The 23,337-nt window shown below is 38.2% G+C and overlaps 1 long non-coding RNA gene across 3 annotated transcripts in view; it reads left to right on the forward strand.

The window, feature by feature from the left end:
* Nucleotides 1-23,337, forward strand: part of LOC136107181 (uncharacterized) — a 223,080-nt gene that overhangs the window by 134,727 nt on the left and 65,016 nt on the right. The window lies entirely within an intron of this gene.

Consider the following 23,337-nt stretch of genomic DNA (forward strand, 5'->3'; position numbering starts at 1 on the left):
TAGAGGAAGCCATATCTAGAAGATGCCATATAGCAATATGGAACGTTTGCCTGTTTGGTGCCTTAAATAACTGAGAAAGTGTCGCAAGGAGAAGATAACTGTTATAGCACAGCTATTAGCAGAGACAACAGAAAACCTATCTGGATGTGAGCAAGAACAGTTTTGTAAGGCTTTTACAACAGAGGAATTATGTGGTTGGAATACCAGGGCCAAGAATATGCCCGTGAGTTACATGGTCTGAAAGCAGAAGAGAGAATTGCTGTTAGCTATAAACAGAAGGCAAAAAGGAAGCAATCACTGTAAAAAGTAGCTAATGCAATTCTAAGTGAAAAAAAGCTTGTGAGATTTCTGCTGCATGAAGAGTAAGAGAAAGATACAGTCTGGGTCAATTAGGATGGAAACTTGGCTGGAGTGTGAGACTTCACACTCCTGGTCCAGGATTTTTCATTGACCTGCTGCATGATTTTCCCATCTGTAAAGTGGTGTAGAATGAATATCTGTCTTCTGAAGTGGTATAGTATCTTAACCTAGCAAATCAATTAGATTCATACGCTTAATAGTAAGCATATGTAAGTAATTTCTTACTGTTACATGTAAGTAACTTCTCAGAGGTGACGGTGGGTCTTCTAAGATGTTTCTGTTCTTCCCTGTGGTCAAGGCCAAAATGTTGAGCATCTTGCCAATTCAACCATAGAAGAACTAATTTCTGAATTCAGATACTGTAAATAGCAGAATCATGGAAAAGAGTGTAACTCTGAGAGAATTAAAAACCACCACTAGAATAACTGTTGTGTGCTACCCTTCAGTAACTATAGAATGTATTCAGAAGGGCCATTTTTTATCTAACGTGGGTTGTGACGTATCTGCATTTTACAAAAGTTATCTATAGGTTTTAAACAGAGCTGTCCTGAAACTTTCTATTTTCTCAGTCTCCTGCGAGTATTCTGAATATAAAAGTTACTTGTTCGAAGAGCATTGTATAGACTAAATGGTAGAAGTGCGTTTGTACTTAGTATAACTGTTACCTTTTAAGAACAGGTAGAGCCAGAAGTGCAATTTTTGTAGTGTGTAAAATGTATTTTTCTTTGTAATCTATTTGCAAGATTTTTGTTGTTACTCAAAATAGACACTGTAGTGCACATCAATTACTATGATTATTTATGTAGAGGTTGGGTGGTTTTTTTGTTTGGTTGGGTTTTTTTGTTTTGTTTTGTTTTTTGGTTTTTGGTGTTTTTTTCATCATTTAGGAAGGAGAGTGAAAGCAAACTTTGCAAAACCACAGCCTAGATATCTGGCCATTTGTGGACTTGCAGATTCAGCAGAGGTTCTTTGTGTTATTTGAAGGGAGAGCGCGTTTCTGAGCAGCTGATGTTATCCACCCTGTGCTCAGTAGTGGAGAGAGGCACAACTAGGAGGTGCTCTCATTTGTCTTCTGTGGGGTCTTCTCTTTGCTGGCTCTATGAGATCCTAACTTAGATGATAAAATTTTTTGTCTCAAACTAGTTGTATGAATTAGTCCCTAAGTAGTCAACTTCTTCAGTATTTCTGCGTAAAATTTTGGGGTTTTTTTTTGAGGTCCAATCCCATTATTGTCTTAAAGGGCCTAATATCACTCCCTTTGATTGGCAGAAGAGGTGGTGATTCACTATCAAGGCATTCAGACCCAAATACCTTTACCTGTTATATTTGCATCTGTCTTTGCACAGGAATGATTTTCTGTTTATGTAAACTGCTATTTTCTCATGAGTAAACTTTCTGTTCACGAGTTTTACAAAGTTCAGTATGTAGGGTACCTGATCATGGTGCCAAATTTGGGAACTTGTAAATAATTATACAAATTGTAAAACATAACTTAATAACATAAATCCTTTGAACTGCCTAAATAATTTAGTATTTTGTTTGTAAGATACCATCCCTTTTTTCTTACATGAACCCAAAATTTGTGTAGCAGTTTTTTCTTTTTCTGATGAGGAGTTACCTTCTGAACTCAGAAATGCTAGAGAACATGAACCTTAAAGACTCAAAATTAGAAAGCAGATTCTTAAGGAAAAAATGATAAATCTAATAACTGATTATTTTAAGCTCCCCAAAATTTTGAGGTATTGTGCTAAATTTTGAGTACTAGTACCACCAAAGCAAAATTCAAACCATGATAGTAATGCTAGATGTGTCCATATGCCATGCTGAGACCTAAGAAAGATTTTAGGATTTAGAGGGGATTTTCAGTCCCCTCTGTTCCACAGTATTACATCCTAAGGTTGAAAGAAACTCCCCAAACATCAGCAAGTTTTTTGAAGTAGATTTTTATTGGGCAGTTTTTTCCCTAATTGTGCAGTGTACTTTTCCTTTTTCACTCTATAACTTCAAAGATCTTTTTCTTTAATTTTTCTTTCACCACCTGAGATTTATCAAAAGGGACACCCGTGTTGCCTTGGTCAACTTTCAAAACTTGTAATCGTAGGCATGAAATCAAGCAAATAGTATATATAAATTTGCCTTTGTCTATTTAAAATAATGCTCTCATGTATATCTATTTTCTTTTAACATCATATTCCTGCTCCCATTCTTAATATTGCGACAGGCACATTCTTTGAGTTAAAGATTGCTTTATGTTGGTATCTTCTTTCCCGGTGTGAAATCATTAGACTTGTCCATCAGGTTTCTCTGCCAGACAATGAGTGTATTAGTGCTAATGGTCTGTGTCTTGCAAATTAAAAACACACTGAGATCATAAACTTCCTTTTTACTCTGATAACTCTCAGATTATTGGTTCTTCTCAGATAATATTAAAATAATTTAATGGCAACTTTTATGAAGTGAAAGGATGTGATCCTCTTCAATATTTTCATATAGAGAAACTCTGTATGAAAAGCTTATGAAAGGTTATGAGAGGATGATCGACTCTTACTAATGCTTCTCTATGTCTCTCAAGCCTGACTTCAGTTAGTGAGGTTTCCTGATAGCTTCGATAGAAGAGCATGGCCATGCTTCTTGGTTAGTCTAGAAAGCCAACTTCAAAACTGGTGCAGTGAAATTCAGTTGTGTGCACATACTCATTGAATCAGTATCTGATACACTTCAGGTGCTATAGACATGCAAAATTATTATTAGAGAATTTAAACTTCATTGCACTGTCAGCGCACACTGTTTTGCATCCAGTTGATGCTTGTCTCCTGCACTTAAAAGCAAAGACTTAGTCTTCCTTCCCCCTGTATTTTTCCTGTTCTGCACAGCTAAATGCATATATTAATACAGTGGTATCTGATTAAAATAAATGATAGCATGATATTTGAAAGAAAAGTAGTTTTCTCTAAGATATCAATAAAATTAAATGACATCCTTCCCATTCTAGGTTTTCTTAAGCTCAGGATTTCTTGTGTTCATTCAGCAGTGCTTTTAATGGGCTTTAAGTTCACCATGTTATTGTGTTGAAGATAAGCTCCATATGGGGAAGGTGCTGCCAGCCCTACGAGAAGGACATTGCTGTTCCTTAGTAGCTTGGAGATTTTGAACAGAGTAGTACCCAATGAATTTTAAGAATTACAAACATAGTTAAGTCCCTGACTCTAAAATTAGGAAGTTTTTCACAATTAAGAGTATTGCTTGCAGTGTGCCATAATTTTTGAAGCTGTTGTCAGAGCACGTAATCCCTCTGTCAGAATGAATCCTCCTGGGGACATAGTGTATTAAATGAGGGTGAAAATGGATACCTTCAGTATGAATGCACCGGAATTAAATTCATAACACATTACCACGATTGTAAAGATATTGTTGAAGAAGCTTTTATCATTTTATATTTGAGGAATATTTTTAAAAAGTATAATTGAACCAACAACTGTGGCATGATTTTAGGATTGCGTGATAACCAAAGGTCTGATTGCATTCATCCGAAAGGATTCTACCCGAATCCCTGAAGGCCTAATGAATTAGTGTCTGTCTAAATCATGTTATAATGAGCCATAATGTATTTATAATTTTTTTTTTTTGTGGAAAGAGAAACCTCTCCAAGCTTCAGCTTTTTGAGCTTTTTGTACCAGTATTTACAAAAGTACTTCTCTTTTAAAATTGTTTTTTTTATTGCTGTTACTATGCTTCCCATAGTTATCTTCTATAGTTTGAATCATTTGTTCTGTAGTGTCAACTTGTTGGTATTAATGAGCTATTCACATGCTGAATATTAAATATCTGTAGGTCACTCCTAAATTTTCACTCTCCTGTGAAGACAAAAGCACTCTTGGCATGAGCCAAAACTCTTTTGAAATCACCAGGGAAGTTCCTACTGCTGTTAGTAGGCACTGACTCCTCTAGGTGATATTTAATGACTCAGTTTACTAGAGCTGTTGGCTGAAGTCATCCCTCTATCAGAATGGCAGAAGGAGAAGCGTAGAGGCCAGGCTCACATCACACACCATACACAGTGAGGAGATGCCTCAGGGTAAGATCCCATCAAGGTGAGAGCGGCCACAGAGCCCTCTGCGTTGTGCTCTGCCTTTCCATGTGGAGGAGTCCAAACCCACCTACATTGCAAAGAAAAACAAGGTGCTAAAGCGCTGCACTGTACGCACACATTCGTGTGCTTAATTTTACACCAGCAAACATCTCTGTGCACACTTGAGGGCTGAAATGTGTGAAGGGTTTGCCCTGGCAGTGGGTCCAGGCTGACCACCCTAAGCCCAGCCTTGAAAATCCTATAGGCTAAATACTATCTGTTTCTCAGGATGAACCCCAAATTTTAAAGTTTCACTGCAGTCTCATGCTGTTTATTTTAATCAGTAAAGTTAACAGTATTGTGACATTCCATACACACACATTTCTTCTGCATCTAGAATCTTCCCTGATAACGGTGGTACCTGAAAACACATTTCTTTGGCAGGCAGTGAAAATTTTAGCTAAAAAGAGTGTTGCAAAACACCTATTGAACAGTCCTGCATCTCCCTTAGACCACTCTTTTAAACAGAGCTGCAATTTCACAATCTATGATATTATAATTAAGTTTGGAAACCACAGTATTGCTATGTGGAACATGAGAATGCTGAAAGAAAGAATGCTATGGTGAGAGCAAAGAATTATCTCAGCTTTCTCAGTTTGGATCCAACTAAATCTATCAAGATAAGTGACAGGTGATTTATACTAACAAGGAATTGTCTAAGAGGAAAAGAGAATTGAAAGAGAATTGAATTGGGGTAGACATGAGCGAGGAGAATGAGACGCTTGAATTTCTCAGATGTGTCTGAGCATGTCATTGTATAGACAACAGCTGAGGGAGCAAGAAGAAATCACTGTTCAAGCAGAGAGGCAACTACCAAACAGTAACGGGAAAAAAACTGTGAAGAAACTATCTTAAGTATTCTGGACAAAAACAGATAATGAGGAATGTACCTTAACACCGATTTAAAATGTCACTTCTGTGTTTACTAAAAACGTTTATCATCATACTTTTAAATCATACCTAATAAAAATACAGCTGAGGCATATCGGCAGCTGGTGTAAGAGGACCATGGCGAGCAGAGGAGGGTGGGAACCTGCCCGTGCCCTGGGCACGGTGAGCAGGGCAGGCAGCGCACAGGCTCCGCTGCAACACGTTACTCGTGCTTTGGTGCTGCTGTGTGGTCTCCCTGGAGCCATGCAGCTCAGCAGCTCTCTCTGGCCACAAAAGTGATTTGACCCTTTTGTCCATTCTGATCTCTGTCAAATTGCGATTTTTCCTTTCCTTATTACTTTCCCTGTGCCCCTTTTGGTTGTTTTTTTTTTGTGGTGGCGGTGCTTACAGTATACACAGCTTGGAGCACAGTGAACCTTTCTGAGGGAAAAGGCCACTGTTGTAATAGATCTTGATTGTTAACGTGTGCTGTTGGGAAAGGAGATTTTGTTCCAGGAAACAGCCTCCTGAGCTAATGGTTGAAGTCTAAATAAGGCACATGCAGCTTTTCAGGACTGGCCTTTTGCAAGGCTCAGGGAAGTCCTGCAAGGGGGTGAGAAGCAGAGCACAAAGGGAGCTCATGCAGGCAAGATGCTTCTGCTCGCTGGCTGCTTGGGTGGCTGGAGACAAGGGGCTGTGTGACTGGGAGGTGGGGAGGTGACAGAGTCCCCTCAGCTGCCAGCAGCAGAGCAGAGAAGAGGGACAAGGGAGGTGGCAAATCGCGGGTGAGCTGCAGTAGGGCTGCGGGGCCATCAACTGAACTGCACTGATGTCAATGACTTTAGGGATGTGCTTCTCAACCTGAAATGCATTAGGAAGGGGGATTTAACCATGAGATTTGCTTAGATTTTCACACTTTCTTTTTATGAAAAGCAGTGAATATTCTGCTTGTTGAGAGGTTATATATAAAAGCTTGTCTCTGGTGCAGCTGCCACTTATTCTTTTGCAGACTACTGGTTTTTGTGCTGATTTTTGATATGAAAAATTCATTATTTCAGACCAACTTCTTTTTTCCTCCTTTATCATTTTTTGAATAATCTTTGAAATTCTAGAATAAAAAGGTGGAAAGAACTGTCAGAGCAGAACAGATCCAGTTCATACACTTTGGTTCCAGCATTGCATAATTAGACCTTCTGCAAACTTAATTAAATCTTCTTTTAGTGCTGTTCAGACCCGTCTACAGCTTTCCGTTTGGTTATATAAAAACCTGCATCAGTGTTTAATGACATCAGCTATGTTGGTTTTCTCAGCTGACATCAGGTTGCTTACTTGAAGATGCAGCGGATAGAAGAGAGAGCAAGCATTTATTCTCATTTCATTCACTGCGTGCTTTGGTGTGTGTGCTGTTCACCTGTGCTGATCTGTTCAATGTTTCTAGGTAATTATCGCAATTTAAGACCCATTTAATTGTAACTTGTTACCTTTATTTTAATAATAAGTCCAAAGAGTATATATTTCTCCAATCTGTACAATGAATTCTTTTTATGGTAACAAGGGAAATTCTCTTTTCAGTAATGATGGTTGCATTCTGGTAATTTACGTAGTCTAATTGGAATATTTCTTGTCACAGTCCTTAAAAATAACTTTTTGGGTGCATTGCCAATGCATTCTAATGCCACTTACTCGTACAGTTTGTCTTACTGATGCCATTCTTCTGTGACTCTGAGAGTATTAAAAATTCTGACTGTCATTCTATAGATCCTGTTGAATGTTAAAACCATCTGGGAATGTCTTAATCGATTAGTCTTGTGCAAACATTAGATGCAAAACAATAGCAGTAAATTTCATTGTCAGCTTCTGCTGTAACTACTAGTGCTGTAAGCCTTATGAAAGCTTTCCTTTTTTTTTAATGTTTAAGATAATTATAAGAAAAGCTAGCAGGTTTAAGGCCTATAAATTGGTGCGAGTATGTATTTAATATTCATACTTAGGCAGTTTGTGTAAGAAACAGTAGTAGTAGATATGCCATTTGTACCCTTATGCATTGGTTACTCAACGTATATTTTCCATGTTTAAAAGGAAAGAGAAATCCAACTGAAAAATTAAGTTTTCAAATTTTAAGGCAGCTTTTATAGATTTTACATGAAAAAATGTAGAACAAACCCAAGCAGCTTTTAAAGTCGAACACCAAAATATCAAGAACAGAGTTTCAATGCCTATGACTGTAGCACTTCTCACTAGAAGACCAGCTGTTGTATCAGCCTTTGCTATTCTTTTCCCTCCCCCTCTCCTTTCTCCCTATTTTCAGCCAAAGGTACCATCTAGTTCAAAGCAAGAGCAGCGTGGTGGATCCCACAGAGTACCACTAGTTCTGTAGCTGCCTGTGCTGATCTCTGAGCCGAGAAGCCGTGTGGAGTGAGCGGCTGTGGCTCCTCTGCACAGAGACGGTCATGGCAGATGTGCCAGGACTGATGGGAAGTGCTAGTGCCAAACTTGAGATGCCCCTCAAAAACAGCAGCATCCGCTGGAGCAGTGTTTATTTAACTTGAAAGTTGCTTCCCATTACTGCAGTCCTGTTTCAGTCTAGAGGGGCCCTACAGCATCTTACTTATGTTTCACCTGGCTCTGCCTATACCTGAGATAAAACTAGAGAACGTGGGTTGAACCTATAGCCCCAGATAATCTGCAGAGACCAAAAGGTATGCCCCTTATATATAGCTGCATACTCTTGGTATTGAAGCTTTGAATCATCTTGATTCCAAAAGAATTTGAATCACACTGTAATGAGTTTTTGTTTGGTTTTATGTTGGTGGTGATGGGTTTGTTTGGGGTTTTATTGTTTTCGTTGGGTTTTTTCCACAGTCTTACCTAATATTGTCTGCTGGAGAAAATACTAGGAAGCCCCAATAACACATACATGCATACATGTATCTTGAGCAAAGATCAGGGTACCTATCTAGTATTTGGGTGGTAATTATTCAAGCCTTAGGACACCATTTTCTTGAAAATGCACACAAGGGAGAAATGAAAAATAATCATAATAAATTATTCATTTCAAGGAAATTAATATGCTAACTACAAAAAGAATCACTCTGAAATGCAAATACGACTAGAATGGCTTAGCTGGTTAGATATGCTATATTGATAATAAATATTTATGGAAGTATAGGTTGTCATAAAAGTTCGCTTTGGATACACAGCTTCTTCCACTTTGATTCTACATGAACTTGGTAAATATAAATTGTGCTATTTCCTACAAACATTTCTAGACTCTAATTTTATTTTTATTTTGACCTGAATGCTTATTCTGTTTATATTTGTAATTCCCCAAGGTATAACTAGTGTTTCATCTGCTATACAAATAGACAATTTGCTTATTTCTGAGAAGGAAGACTTTAAATATTTAAGAAAATCATGTTATGATTGCAGAAATAGAACAGGAAAAAATTTGGAAATCAAAATGCTGACTGAGCATTTGTGTTTTTAAGGAAAGTGTGATGAATTAAAACTTTGTCTCACATTTATGTGCTCTGAGTCTAATGGTTCCTTGTACTTCATTTATGCTACAGCCTCTAGGTAAATTCACTCTATTATTTTAATTTTTCCCTTTCTCAATTACTCTTTCATGTTTAACATGCTTGCCATTTAAAACTTGCATTTCAAAACCATGCAGGCAATTATGTTTGACAAATTTTAAAATAAAAGTACTTCGGAAAAGTAACCGAAATTTCTAATGATTATAATAAATTGTAAGATTTAATGTTGAAAATTCTGTATTGGAAATCTAATGTTAAATGGTTTGGATTGGATTGACCTCAGATGAAAGAACAGTTTGGTTCAGCAAGAGGATATAAACTGTTCTGTATATGGACATGTCCAATTTTACTTCAGTCAGGAAGTAGATTTATTTGTGCATATGTATTCCTTACCTGCTGTATTATGAAGCACTAATGCTCTTGTTCTGGTGGGAGATGCCAGTGGATCCCAGCGTGGCTCCCGTGAGTTTCTGGAGATCTGTGCCATGGATACAGAGCAGCTCTGCAGTGCAGCCCTTCAAACGTGCCACATTGTGGCCCTTGCCTCGACAGAGACAGCAGCGAGATCTTTTCAAGATAAACTAGATACTTTAAAACATAAGGGTAACCTTATCTGCTTCATTGATAGTTGAAGAACTGACTATTGGATGGTGGTTTCATAGATGGTTATAATCTGTGTAACAAACTAATTCATAATAATTAATTGGATCAGTATTCTTTGGGGAAAGAGTGTTCACTGATCTTTACTTATTTGAATTTTGGCTATTAGGAATAACAAGAAAAAATATTAAAATGCGTTTCAAGTTCTGGACTCTTCAGTTTCAATTCTACCAAGAAAAAATACAGATGTGTAGGCTGGGTATTTAAGGTGAAGATGAATTAAATTAGGAATTGCTGAATACTGTTATTCCTTAGAAAGCTTCTTTTCCTGGTAGCAAGTATTTAGTGAGACAGTACGGATATATGGGAAATATTTTGGTCTATTGGGGTACCTTAGTTGTAGTCTTCTAAATCCTTGCATTCAAAACCGTGTGTTTTAAATTTGCAAATGTATCTTTCAACAGTGGCAGAAGATTCACCCTCCAGACCATAAAAACTAAAGCCAGAAAAGGGAAATCATTCATAGCAGTTCCCTCAAGACCTTATCTTTTAGCAGTTCACCTTTGGATCTGTTTAATTTTTTGTCACGGGACTCGTTAGGGAACTCTGGGAGATGTATCACTCATTACCATTGGAATCACGGTCATCCAAAGAGCACCCAAAGTGCTTGTGGAGTTGGGTGCATTAGCAATTAATCTGACTGAAAGCAAAACTAATGTTTCTTTTATTGCATAAGAAGGAGTCCTATTTGTTTATACATTTTCATTGTAGTACAAGGAACCTGATTCAGTAATTCCTGTGTTTAACTCCCATGTGATTTGATTATGATAGTCATCATAGTCACAGTTTCTCCAGCTGCGGGATGTCGTATCACTTCTTGAAGACTACAGAAGCATGCCAAAGCAACTGGAAAGTAGTAGAAAAAGCTTTAAAGTGCTCAAAATATCATACGAACTATCTCAGATTTTGCAAGCAGATAGAAACATAAAGCCAAAAGAGAGGTTATATTTTCGATAAGTCTGAGAAATACTGATGGAAGGAATTCTTAAGCAGCTCCATTCTTCTTTACATTCAGCTTGTTAAACAAGGGTATTTGAACTTCTTTCTCTGCATGGAAAAACACAGAGGGAGTCTGCTGGATATTTCTATTCTAATTTGAAAGAGTATAGTGTATCAGGGAATATATGGGAAAGCAATATTATGAAAGTGTGTAATCTATTTTGAGCTAACCTTTAATGTACTATGTAAAAATGAGTGGAAAAGTAATAGCAGCAGTCTCTGAACCACGTTAACATCAACACTGACTTTCATGCTTTGAAATTGCACGTTCTGCCTGTGGCTCATCTACATTCTGCCTGTTTCCTTGTCTGTAGCTGTAATAAATGTCAGGATAATACCTATTGATGAAGATGATGGAACTGCCACTTTTACCTTCCAGTAATATTCCCTTTCAAGCTGTGTTTTAATGTGCATCCTTTGCCAAAATTTATTCTTTTACTATATTTTATATGGAAGATGCCAAATATTTGCCATTTTCCCTGTTTTGTTTACCTGGCCCTATTCTGTTTTGTTCTTGTAGGTAAATGATACTGTGAATTGCTGGGGCTGATAACTGATGTTCATGAAATGCATAAATTAGGCTTCCTTGGCTTTGTTTTGAATTACTGTTTTTCATTTCAATCATATTTGTGGCAGACTTCTAGTTAAAATGAATACTCTTTTTTCTTACTTGGTAACAATCTCATTAATTACTTTTCTGGATTTGCACTTTGTCTCACAAGTCCTGCATTTGGGTTTCTTTTCTCTGTTAATGCAACCTTTCTCACTGCCTTCTTCATGCATTTCTGGAGCTTCTTGGCTCTGTCAGTGATGAATCTCTACCTAGGATGGGTTTGTTTCTGTCTTCTCTGACTAATTCAGTGTCTTTTGTGTTGGAAATAGGAGACAAAAAATAAGAGCTTCTTCTGATATGTGAAAAGATAGAAGACTGCAGTTCTATACAGTTAGCTTTTAAAAAATAAAGGGGAGGGAAGGGGGAGCAAGAGAGAGGAATTACTCTGGAAAGCCTCACAGATTATACATCTGCTCCTGTAATTCAACCCGGGATTTAACACAAAAATAGTGAAGTTGATTGAGTAACTTAACAGTGGCAGAATAATCTCCCTGTTTTGATGTCATGTGTCTTTGAAACCTTCCCTCACTAACCACCCCCTCACCCTGAAATGGTTGAATGCTGCTTACTGTATTTGCCAAATATAAAATTAAACACCTGCACGGTTGTTATGCACAGCTGTACCCATTTGCTGAGCATGCCACTTGCCATTTGCTTTGATTAAGAGCAGGTTAAGAGAGGCTTTAATTAAAGAAAGTCCATAACACAGTTAAGCATCCACCTCTTCAGCCTCTTGCCTTGATTATCCATTTTTCTGCTTTTCTTCTTGCAAAATACAAGGTATTGGCTCCAGAGTGATATAATTTAATAGCAACAATAGATAATTATTTTCCAACTCAAATATACAGCATCTAGACGGCAGACTTAGACTGACACATCGGCTGTGATTTTGTGAACAGTGGCTCTTACACAAAGTGTAGTGTGGGGCTAACAAACTGCTCCTGACAGGCAGGCACCACCTGCCAGTTGTACTGCCACCATGTAGTCCAGTCATATTGTGCTCTCCCTCTTCTTTAAACTGTGGTTATCTGCTATTAGGATAGGAAATACGTTAAGAAGTATTCCATGGAAAGGTACATAAGCCAAGAAAAGAACTGTAATAACGGAAACATACCCCATGGGATGCAAATCAACCCAACACCATTGCAGAGTTACACCTCTTGAGGGCACTGAGGTGAATGGCCTTAGTTTGGTCCCAGATAAACATTAAGCACCCAATCAATCTGCTTGTGAGTCACAAACTTTCTTCCTTCAAATTGCTGTGACTCAGTAAATTTGCATCTTAATGAGAATTAGCTGTATTGAAGTAAATAGTGATAAAATGCATGCAATAATTACTGTGTAGTGCTAATACAGATATTCCTTCTGCAGCAGCCTTAGCCTGATTGCAGGCACTACCCATGGTCTGTAGCTTACAGGAACAGGAGTAAAAATTGGTACATTTAAACAAAAACAAAACATATATCATGTGTGCATACTATTACGAAACTCAGTGTGGGATCTGGGGGCGTATGGTCTAGTTTGCTGTTAACTCCTGAATTCTACAAACAAAGGAAAAGAGAATGACAAATAATTAGTGGTGATGCTCTTTGGGTGATTCTGATTGGTTCTTAGTGGTTGTTCTTCTTGAAGGGAAACCCAGAGGACTCTTTGGAGTGAATCTGTGAAACTTATCAGCACTACTACTACTATGCACTTCCTCTGCTATTCCCAAAAATGTATCATAAATGTGTCCAGATTGCAACAGGAAATTGCTGATAAGTAGTCATGGGTGAAATTATGCTTCACATATTATTTTGCTTGTTTGGGAAATATTAGGCAATATTTGCGTTTAGAAAGTATATCCAGAGTAATTTCCTGACTTTTTCAGAGCTGTTCATCCAGTTTTCCAGAGGCAATACAGTGGTATAAAGAACTCCAGGAAAGCATTTAAGAAAAAGAAGGCTGAAACCTTGCACTGAGGCAGTGTTCAGAAAGAACAGTGTATTAATAGAACAAACCTTACTAGGATAAGAGAGGAAAGACAGACTTACTTTTCAGTTGAATGGCAGCCAATTTTTGAATTAATGTCATGTGAAGAGAATATGTAGGTTTACATTTGAAATGTATTGATCTTTTACCTCTTTGTCTTTTGACATTTATTTTCCAACTTAACTTGAGTGTGTTCTATATATTTTTCTGTCTTTTCCTCTCACATTTTCATATACAGACATAGAAAACAAAAGCTAAGAGTACAAGTAGGAAAGAACAGACTTAGAAAAAGTCTTTATTTAGAACATAGGGAATATGTTGACACAGCATTTTTATATTTATTTGATTTTTATCTAGTTACTTCTTGTCCAGGAGTTTGAGACTTATTTTGGATGTGTGTGAGAGTGTTTTGTTCAAATCCTGCAATAAGCGTTATAAAGAATGTTACAGTTGTGTATATGCATTATCTATCGAGGTTGTAAATAATTCTTTCCTCAGTAAATCTTGATATCTTCCTAGAATTTCAAATAGAGTTAACACTGTAATAAATGTTGTCCTTCTGACCTTCTCAGCCTATTGAAATAGTGCTTTTTGAATGCATGATGTTTTTGCTAACACTGATTGGCATTTAGGAATGTGTGGCTTTGTCAAGACTCAGAAAAAATCCTATTTCATGTCAAAATTAGCTCAAGACTTTTTTTCCTTATGATTCATTTATTTCTCTTCTGGGGACTTGTAAAGACAAAGAATAGACAGGTTCAAGTGTCTGTGCTGAAGACCATGAAAAGGGGTGTGAGGGCAGTGTTTGATCTCAGGTATCTCTTGGTAAGCACAGGGAACTTGTGGGTGATCTCATTCTGACCAAAATTTTATCCCAGACATGAAAATATTTCCATATGAGAGGATCAAAATGTGTGTTCTTGTAAGGATTTGGTTTTGATGAAACTGCCTTTTCCGATTAAAAAAAAAAAAAAGAAAAAAAAGGCAAAAAAAGTCACAAGTTTCTGGGCTGGTATTGGTGAAGATTTGGACATGCACGAGCGGAGCCAGATGAACGGACATATTCCCACTGGCAGCATCTCAGAGGTGCCACGAGATGCTGGGTGCTGCGCTGGGTGCTCCGCAGGAGCACTGTGGATACACGTCCATTGCCTGTGGTGCCCACAGCAGGAAGCCTGTGTGCATGGTTCCCTGGCTGGAAATAGGAAACAAGGGTCCAAAACCTTTTGGGAGCAGTTCAGAATACTGCTTGTGAGTTTCTCGGTTGCCTTCCTGAAAAGAAAAGCTGAACTCTGTCTGATAACTCAGTCTGTAGCCTGAAAAAGAGATTCCTTAGAGCTAGACAGGCTGTGGTTCCTTTCAGGAAGGACATTCGATCTCCTTCAAGGCAAATGCTGATGGTCCTCATCACTGTTTAGCACTTGCTGCAGACTTCAGTTTTCTCAATAATCTGGAGAAAAATATCCACTGCAACTGCAAGTGGTTACATATATCAACAAAACAATTTATTAAAAAATGACATTAGAATATCAATCAAGATGACAAGTTTTACAAAACTGACCTTTGTAAGCAAGAGAGAACTGGGTGAAAGTCACTTTGCATTCCGAATAATACCAGTAAACTGCAGTACAGATTCTTTAGCCGCTTTAACAGTGTGGGCACAAATGATATGTGGTGTGGTCTAGATGATAACAAGAAAAGTCTGTCTGTTCTGTCCATCCGGCCTTAAAGCTCTGTAGGCTGACCTCGGAACTGAGGTTAAAAAAGAATCTCTAATGTTAGCACCTAATGTTGCGATGTTACTGTGTTGCAGGTTTATAGCACTTTATAGTGATTTCATATTGATTTAGCATCAGGGGTTATCAAAATAGAATTATAGGAAAACCCCAAAGGTTGTGTCCTTTCAGCAGGCAAGAGTCTGAATTTGCTTCTTTGTCTTACTCCCATCTGCTAGCAAAATCCTGCCCTAGATTTTTACTAGTTTAAATGTTCTTTAAAATTATGTTGTGAAATGATCCAGATTAAGAAAGAAATCAGTCTAGAATTTATATTAAGTTGGCAATAGGAAACTGCCTAGCTAGGATCAGCAATACCAAGTTAATTAGACTGAACCCAAAGTTGGTACAGTGGATGAGGTGAAGCTACACACTGTGGATGAGTTTATGTGAGTCATCACGGGTTAGCACAGTTGTTCTCTGCTGAAAACAGCATCACTCAGTAGTCCAGAGCTCTGCTTGGCTGCCTGAATTAGGCTGGCTTGAACACGTGTTGTGGGAAGGAGCAGCTTAGCGAAGACAAGCTCTAGAAGGAGAATCTTTAGGGTTTAGCTCAGTCCTTGTATCTCCTATACTGTGTTTCCTGATGGATCCTTTCTAGCTCAAGGCAACTTTTTGTTTTGATTGATAATCTACTGTTCAGAAATGAACCCTACACAATCCATTTACCTGATTCTCTGCGTATTGGTGTGATTTGCCAAAATTATTTTGAAGTTTGATTTGTTCTGGAAACCTATCAATAGAGAAAGCAGACTTAACAGCATGTATGTCCTCTGGCAAAACAAAACCCCACACCTTTTATATAGGAGGAGGAAAAGAAAACTGGAGTGTGGAAACAACAATAGGTTTGAAACTTTTGTTCCAAATGCATTATGCCTTAGTACTGTGGTTCGCCCAAGGCTCTGTAAACATTCTTCTGTTTGTTTTCTGAGACCTGCAGCTCAGTGACTGTCCGATATCTTCATTTGGCTTGCTGTGAGTCGTCTTAATTTTGTTTAAAACGTTAACTGTTTCTGATAGTTATTGTACAGGCAACCAAAAATTGACTTCTGTTGTTAAGTGGATACAGCAGGAATGTAACAAGCATCATCAGCTGTGTCCTGGATAAGAGAGTCAGTAATTTATTTTTCTGACACTTTCACTGCATTCATGAAGGATTTTGTCATTCCTGCTCCATTTGAAGAGATTAACTTCAGGCCAAACTAGTGATGTTTCACTTGTATCAACTGTAACTATATCTGCTGAGGTTTTTATTCTCCTTATGGGTCAGCAGTTTTTTATGTGGAGTTATTTTGGAGAAATGGATAAATAAGTATCCATGTGCTGTAGGAGTCATATCCAGTTGTCCACAACCAGCTCCCAGCCTGTTTCCAGCCTGCCATGGTCTGAGTGCGGAAGAATACCATTCATTTCACAGAAACGCAATGTGGTTGATAGCCAGAGTTTCCTGTGTGAGACTTTCCTTCCAAGTCAATGCCAGCGTCATCAGGAGGGGACGAGCCGGGGAAATGGTGCAGCCTGGAGCTGGGCTTGCTGTTGCACAGCAGGCTGTGACCTGCTGGTAAATGCTACCAACTGCCTGACGGTGCTTTATCACCAACATCACCCATGTTCATACACAGCAATGAAGGCAAATTCCCTTGATCTGTCACTTCAGTGCTGCTGGTTCTTCTCTGTTGAACTGCCAGAGCCTGTGTTGCTGCTACACCTCGTACTGTGAGACAATAGGTGAAGATTCACCAGAACAAGCACAGATTCACTTCATAAGTGTTACTTGCCTATGTTTTTGCTGCCTGCATCTTGTTCAGTCATGGTTTGCTTTGGAAAATATCTGGAGATGACATAAATATAGGTGCAGAATTTCAAACTCGGTTTTAATATATAAAATCCAATGTGATGTTATGCTGAGAAAAATGCCATCAGTGTTTTTCCAATGAACAAATAATGTCTGTTCTCCTCCCCAGTGCAAAGACACACAGTGTCAATAGAAACAATTACTTTGTATAATTTAATTTGAAAAGCTACGTGCAGAGGAACAGGCAAGCAGTTTAGCAAGATTGATGTAACTGTTGGTTTATTTAGGAAAGATATGGATCCGGTTTAAAAACAGGAGGCTTCTCCTGTGCATCTGAGTCCTTAAATTAAGGAAAGTGGTGTTTATTTTTATAGAATATCTTTATTTATAAAGCCTGCAGTGAAGGTGAAATAGGACCTGGATCCAAAAATAGTCATAGTAATTTTTTTTTCCAGAACTCAATTCAAACCCTGAGTTTTTCTGATACCCCATCAAGTTTTGCCCTTAAAATTTGCTCTGGAATGTGTAATGTAGGAAATCTAACTTAATCATACATAGAAAATTAATCAATTTTGGCAACATTGTTTCTTCTTGAAATCAAGACAACCCAGTTTTGCTGACAGATTAACTAATGTGATATCCTCTTATTCCAATAAACACAATGAATTGCTTTAAATTGCCTTAAGGCAAACACACAAAGGTGAAAGTTTCTACAAATTCTGTAGTGGCTTTCTCAGTGTTATTCTTTCATCAAATAAGGCTTGGCTGATCTGTAGTTACAGTATGTAGATGTTACGTGAGCAGTTGTCTTTGAAGCAGTTCAATGAATAGAAGAAGTTTGTTCTGAGCCTTAAAGGGCAGTAGACTTTATGGCATGTCATGCAGCCAGCCTGGCAATACTTTTTTTCTTTCTTCTTCCTACTACAAACCTAACTATAAACCCAATGTTTTAAAAATGAAGCAGTTATGCAGATGACACAGGTGTAAACACAGAAGAAGAACAGAGTGTGCCTTACTTTCCAAAACCTATAGGTTAGTACCAGACATTAAGCACTTTATGTAGGCTGTGCTTCTGCAATTCCTGGCAATTAAGCATATGGGCATTTGTATTGCTTTTAATACTAATTTGATACAGAACATTTTGGGCAGACTATGTTCAGGGGGACTCGTGATCTTGAAAGCTAATCCTTGGGCATGTTGAATTCTGAGGAATTGGGACATAAGTCATGGAAATTCTTGCAAGCCCACTTTCTTATGAACTCTTCAGCAGTTTGGATTCTTATTTTGTCTGCAGGGCACAGATTAGGTTGGGGCATGAAGATGCAGAAGACTATCACTGTTTCAAAGTGACTTCTTCTCTAGTGTCTCAGTTTCCCGTTTAAAATTGAATGTAAATTCTTTCCTGTGTGAAGAAATCAGGGTGAAGTGAGTTGCACTATGAATTGATGGTATGCCATCTTTTCTGCTTTGCATACTCCTTCATGCAGTCTGCATGGTCATGGTTAAAAACCTTCCCTTTCCCCTGCCTCTCCCAAATGAACTAGTTCTAAGTGATGGAGAGATGTCAACTAAACCTGAAGGGAACCTGCTAGGATAGTCTGGAGAGCTGCAAACTGCCTTATTTATCCTGGCACAATGTTAATCAGCTGTCCAGTGCAATCAGTTACATGTCACCCTTGTTAACAATTTAATTCTCCCTATGAAAAAGGGAGGGAGAAGATGACAGATATTTATAGTTCCTTCTGTGCGACCTCTCATTTAGTGCCACCAAGACAAGACTGTTACTGCCTTGAGCATGAGCACCACCACGGGTGTCTGCTGACCAGATGATCTGCTGACCAGAGCAGGCTAATGAGGAGCCCATATGGACTTAATGAACTTACTGCGACTTGTATGTAAAGTGTTTTTTCAGCTAGCAGGGCATTGTCATATTTTTATTTATATACATCTATAGCTATGCAGATACCTGCATTTCTCTGCTTCCTGCTTAAAAAGTGTTTAGTTGTGCAATGGGAAACAATACTTTCAAGAAAAAAAATCATCTTTCTGAACCACAACTGTAGGTTCAATTGAATTCTAAGAAGTGGTGATGATGCAGGCTAGTTCTTAATTAATTTGAACAAAATGATACCTGCTCTTAATGCAGTTTGCATGGTCAGGGTAAAGGCTTCCAGCTGGGATAAGTTAAAGGGAAACAGAAGTGAATGAGTTCAGAGAAATGGCAAACAGTAAAAAAAGAGGGGGCAAAATGGAAATATCCAGAGACTAGCAGAAAACATCAGACATTTGTAAAAAGGCAGATTTGAAGGCACGTGCAAAAAGAGGTTGATAGCTGTAATAACAGGAGCAGCAGCATCTGAGGCAGAAATGAGAGAAACGGTAGTAGCTAGGACAGGAACAGATGCCGATATAGCAATAGCAGTAAATATGTTCTTTCTCGGTGCACCCGAACCACTCATTTAGGGGCAGCCAAATAGACTGCTACAAAGCAAACAGACCATTATGGTCTCTTGTACAAATATGTATTTGGATGTCGATGTGTGGTGGTGAAACAGAAGTTGCCATGTGGGCTCAGCAGCCCCAGAGCCATGCTGTGTGTTAGCAACAATCCTTTCTGCAGGGGTGCATTTTGTCCTTTCTGGAAGAGGATTGGATCAAGAGGATTGTAATCAAGCTGCTTCAAAATTTCTGGATATAATTTTAGTTTTTAGTCATTAGTTGTTATTTTATTTTATTCATTTAGGTTTTATAAGGGAAGATACTTTGGATACACCAGTTCTTTCTTTCTTAAAGGATTAATACATTCCACAATACATTTCCTGGACTCCAGGATGGCTTTCACAGCCTCTGCTGAAGACCAATGCCTTTTTCTTTAAGAAAAAAAAAAACAAAAAACTTTGCATTTGTATCTTAGCTATTGCAACTACACGTTCTCCCTTTGAACTACATTGAGCTGCAGCAACTTGTAACAGCAGAGAAACTAGCCTCTAGACTTCTAGGCATATTTACTTCTCTTTAGAAAAATGGTACTTGAATTCTTTATTAAAAGTTGGTAAGTGCAGTTATATCAGCTGGCTTTGCAGTGGGTGTGGGTTAGAAGTGTTCCTGTATATGCATGTGCATACGCACGTGTGGATGTGCAGCTTTCCCATCCACTCCTGATAGGAGGTGTTCACACATTTTAGAATCTCAATTCACTGCCTTTATTGGAGGGGGAAAAAAAAAAAAAATCAAAGTCGCTTTATACCTTTCAGCATAAAAAGGACAAGAAAGCACTTTCTGAATAGTCTGTGTGAAATATTAGTTGCTTTAAAGAAAATTTCTTAAAGGAACAGGACCTTGATCCAGCAAATTCTGAAGTAGTGTTTAGTCCTGTACTTAGGAGTAGCCAGACTGCAACAGCGAAGCACTTGCTTTAGTGTTGTGCATGCCTAATCTTAGCAGTTCAAGTATGCAGTTGATCAAAATTGTGTGTCCATGCTGTGGGCATCTTCAGCACTTGCTTCCATTGCCCAGGCTCGGACCTTGCAGGCACATGTGCACAGCTCTGCTCCTTTTGTTGAGTGAGTCCACAAACTTTTACCCACAGGTATAACCTTAAAACTTACAGTCCTTTAATAGTAATAATAAAGAAACTTGCCCTCATACAAAGATGTTTGATGATGCCTTTAACCTTGGAGCTAAATTTCAGATCTCAATTCTAATTTCTAGTAAATTCGGGATTAAAATGGAAATGTTGACACAGCAGAAGTGCTGCCGTAAAGACAGCATGTCACACACTTTATTCCAACAGCTCTTGATTGCTTAGAAAAAATGCATAACGAATAAACATTATTTTAAAAGGCTTGATAGCACAATGAATTTTTCAGTGGGAGAAACAGAACAGAAAGTATTTAAAAATACATGAGTTTCATATTTGATTATAAGTCACGAAGCAGCAGAAAGAACCAAAAAAATTGATAGCAATGGCAGCAGGCACCAAGCTTTCAGTCTTGAATTAATGAGGTTATTCATAATAGGGAGGGAGTGACATAGTGATTAGTTAATTACTGTGCAGTAACATACAATTAATGTACAACCGGAATTAGGATACAATGAATTAAACTGTCAAATAATGGAAGCAACAAAACATGAGAAGGAAACCTTGATTGCTGATTGAAGTTGTTATAACAGCAAAAAGTCTATTGAGATCACAATAGCTTAGCTATCAAACAACATGTTTAACTTGTGTGATCAGATTCCAACCTGCTAACAGGACTGCTGCGGCAGAGCGTGGCTTGTGCATCAACTGCAAACTTATATGCATATGGAGCAAGTGAGATTTAGCCCAAGAAAGTTCAAAGGTATAATGTGAGGAAACTTGCATGAATTGTAACAGGAATTTTCTATGACTTTTGACAAATCTAATAGATGTTCAGCCTGGCTTAGTGTAGCAGCTGTCCTGTCATCAACCCAGGGATGTTGCATCCCGAGCACAGCCTGGCAAGGACTCCTCGGGCACAAAGAATAGCTGTTGCTGCCTGTGGATCACACTCCAGCAGCTCCATCGCAGCCGCTCAGCAGGGTGGCTCTTTCCCTGGACCTGCAGTCTCTTGCGTGGGTGCAGCGGTAAGGAATGATTTTGCACGTGGACTGGAGGTGTCTATTCCGTATGATCTTTATGTACCATAAAGCAGAAGGACAGCTGCCAGGTCAGGAGCAAACAGTGTTTACCAAGCCAGTCTCTTTTCCTTTTGAGAGAGTAGGGGTCAGACAAGCTTCTGTCACGTAAGGAAAGGAAATATCTCAAAATACATCACATCGTAACTTAGAGCTACCTTGGCTCTACTCCAAGTTATGTCAGTGTAAAAAGCCTTTTTATCTTGTGTGTGTGTATATATATATATATATATATAAAAGCTATATATAGTGTGTGTATATATACATATAGATATATATATAAAATGATCTTGCTATAGCATGCTGCAGGCTGCACTGGAGCTGCAGGCACGGTAACAGCTCCCAGCAGCTGGCAGAAGGCTGAAACCCTTGGTCTGCAGCACGGTGCGGTTTACTCTATTGGCAGACCATTTCTACAGTGGTTCAGATAAGAGTTTGCAAGTGCATGCATTTTTAACTTAGATTGCAGAAAACTGAGCTGATGTTATTGAAAGATCATCCTAGCCTCAAATTTATTATCTCTCTTTCCATTTAGCAATGTAAATAAGACTGATATTTTTGATATAAGATCTAGTTTCTATCCTAAGGAATTTAAAATCTGAAGTAGAAAAGTAATTTATAATAGTGTACATAAAGATAACCTTGAGGGAATTAGGTGAAAGAGAAAAATTAGAATAGGAGCATTTTGCAGAAGGTGCTTTATGCATGGAAACTCTGAAGTTATGGTCATTGATTTATCTTATAGCATATTTATTATTCTCTAGCATGTATTGCATTGCTGATACTTTATTTCAACTGGTAGTGCACCTTCTTGGGACGTAGTACTTCATCCTTGTACTTCAGGTGAGTTAAAAAGATCAATAAATCAATAGCAAAAACATTTTTTAAAAAGGAAAAAAGTATCATCAGATATCATAACATGTCACTTTTATGTCAATACAAAATTATCAATAGGTATCTGTTGTTACAGGAATCTAAAAATGCAACCATTTCTGGACAGAAACAGAAAAACACGTTATTAGCTGTGATAATTTTAAGTCTCTGACTGAATGGAAAAGGAAGCTTTAATCTTAAGAAATGGTCAAGAGTTAGCAAAAAATCCTAGCACTTTTCTTTCCTACCATGGGCCCCAATTCAGTGAAGTACTCAAACGTTGTTAATTTAGTTGCTCGCAAATGCTCTGCCAGGCAAGTGAAGTTCTCTGAAAGCCTTTCGTTATGTCACCAGAAGCTGTACAAAAGTCACTAATTTTTTTCCAGGTCATTTCTGAAGATGGCCCTTTTCGATAATACTGTGTGAGAAAGTTCACCTTTAGTAAGTGCTTAAGTCTGACCCTATTAAGTTGAGGGCAAAAGTAGCACTAAATTTAATTGCCCGGCATCGGTGACGCTGGGAGTTGCAGCAGGAGTGTGAGGCTCCCGGGCTGTGTGTGACCACTGGAGCTCTGAGTCTTCCTCTCTGTGCTTTTCCATAAGATACCACAAAGATTTCAACAAAACCAAACCTTTTGAAATATCCCCCAGCACAAGGCAGCAAATTGTCAGCTTTGTCACATGTAAATTATTTTGAAAACGGACTTCTTCTCTTCATGGCCTGCTGAAATAATTTTCGTAATCGGATGTCTCTTTTTTTACCCAGATCTGGTTAAAATTCATACCATGTCAATCAACTGGCTTTATCAAATCAGAAGAAAATTTGGGTTTCTTCAGCCTTATCTTGGATTTCTTTCTCTCTCTCCTCTCTCTCTCTTCCGCTGCTGTTCCTCTGAGAAATTAACTCAGCCTTTCAATCAGTGAGAGAGCCAGGTTGGGAATAACAGGAAAGCCTCAGTTACTGGGAACGGTATTAGTTTATAATAAAGTGCTGATCCTTGAAATGTCATTTTCTTGTTTGAGGACAGTAACATAAACAGCAATAGAAAATCAAATACTCTGTTACTTTAAATGATTGTCTTTTTAATATTTACAGTA

Source organism: Patagioenas fasciata, chromosome 13 (genome assembly GCF_037038585.1).
Source record: "Patagioenas fasciata isolate bPatFas1 chromosome 13, bPatFas1.hap1, whole genome shotgun sequence".
Lineage (NCBI taxonomy): Eukaryota > Metazoa > Chordata > Aves > Columbiformes > Columbidae > Patagioenas > Patagioenas fasciata.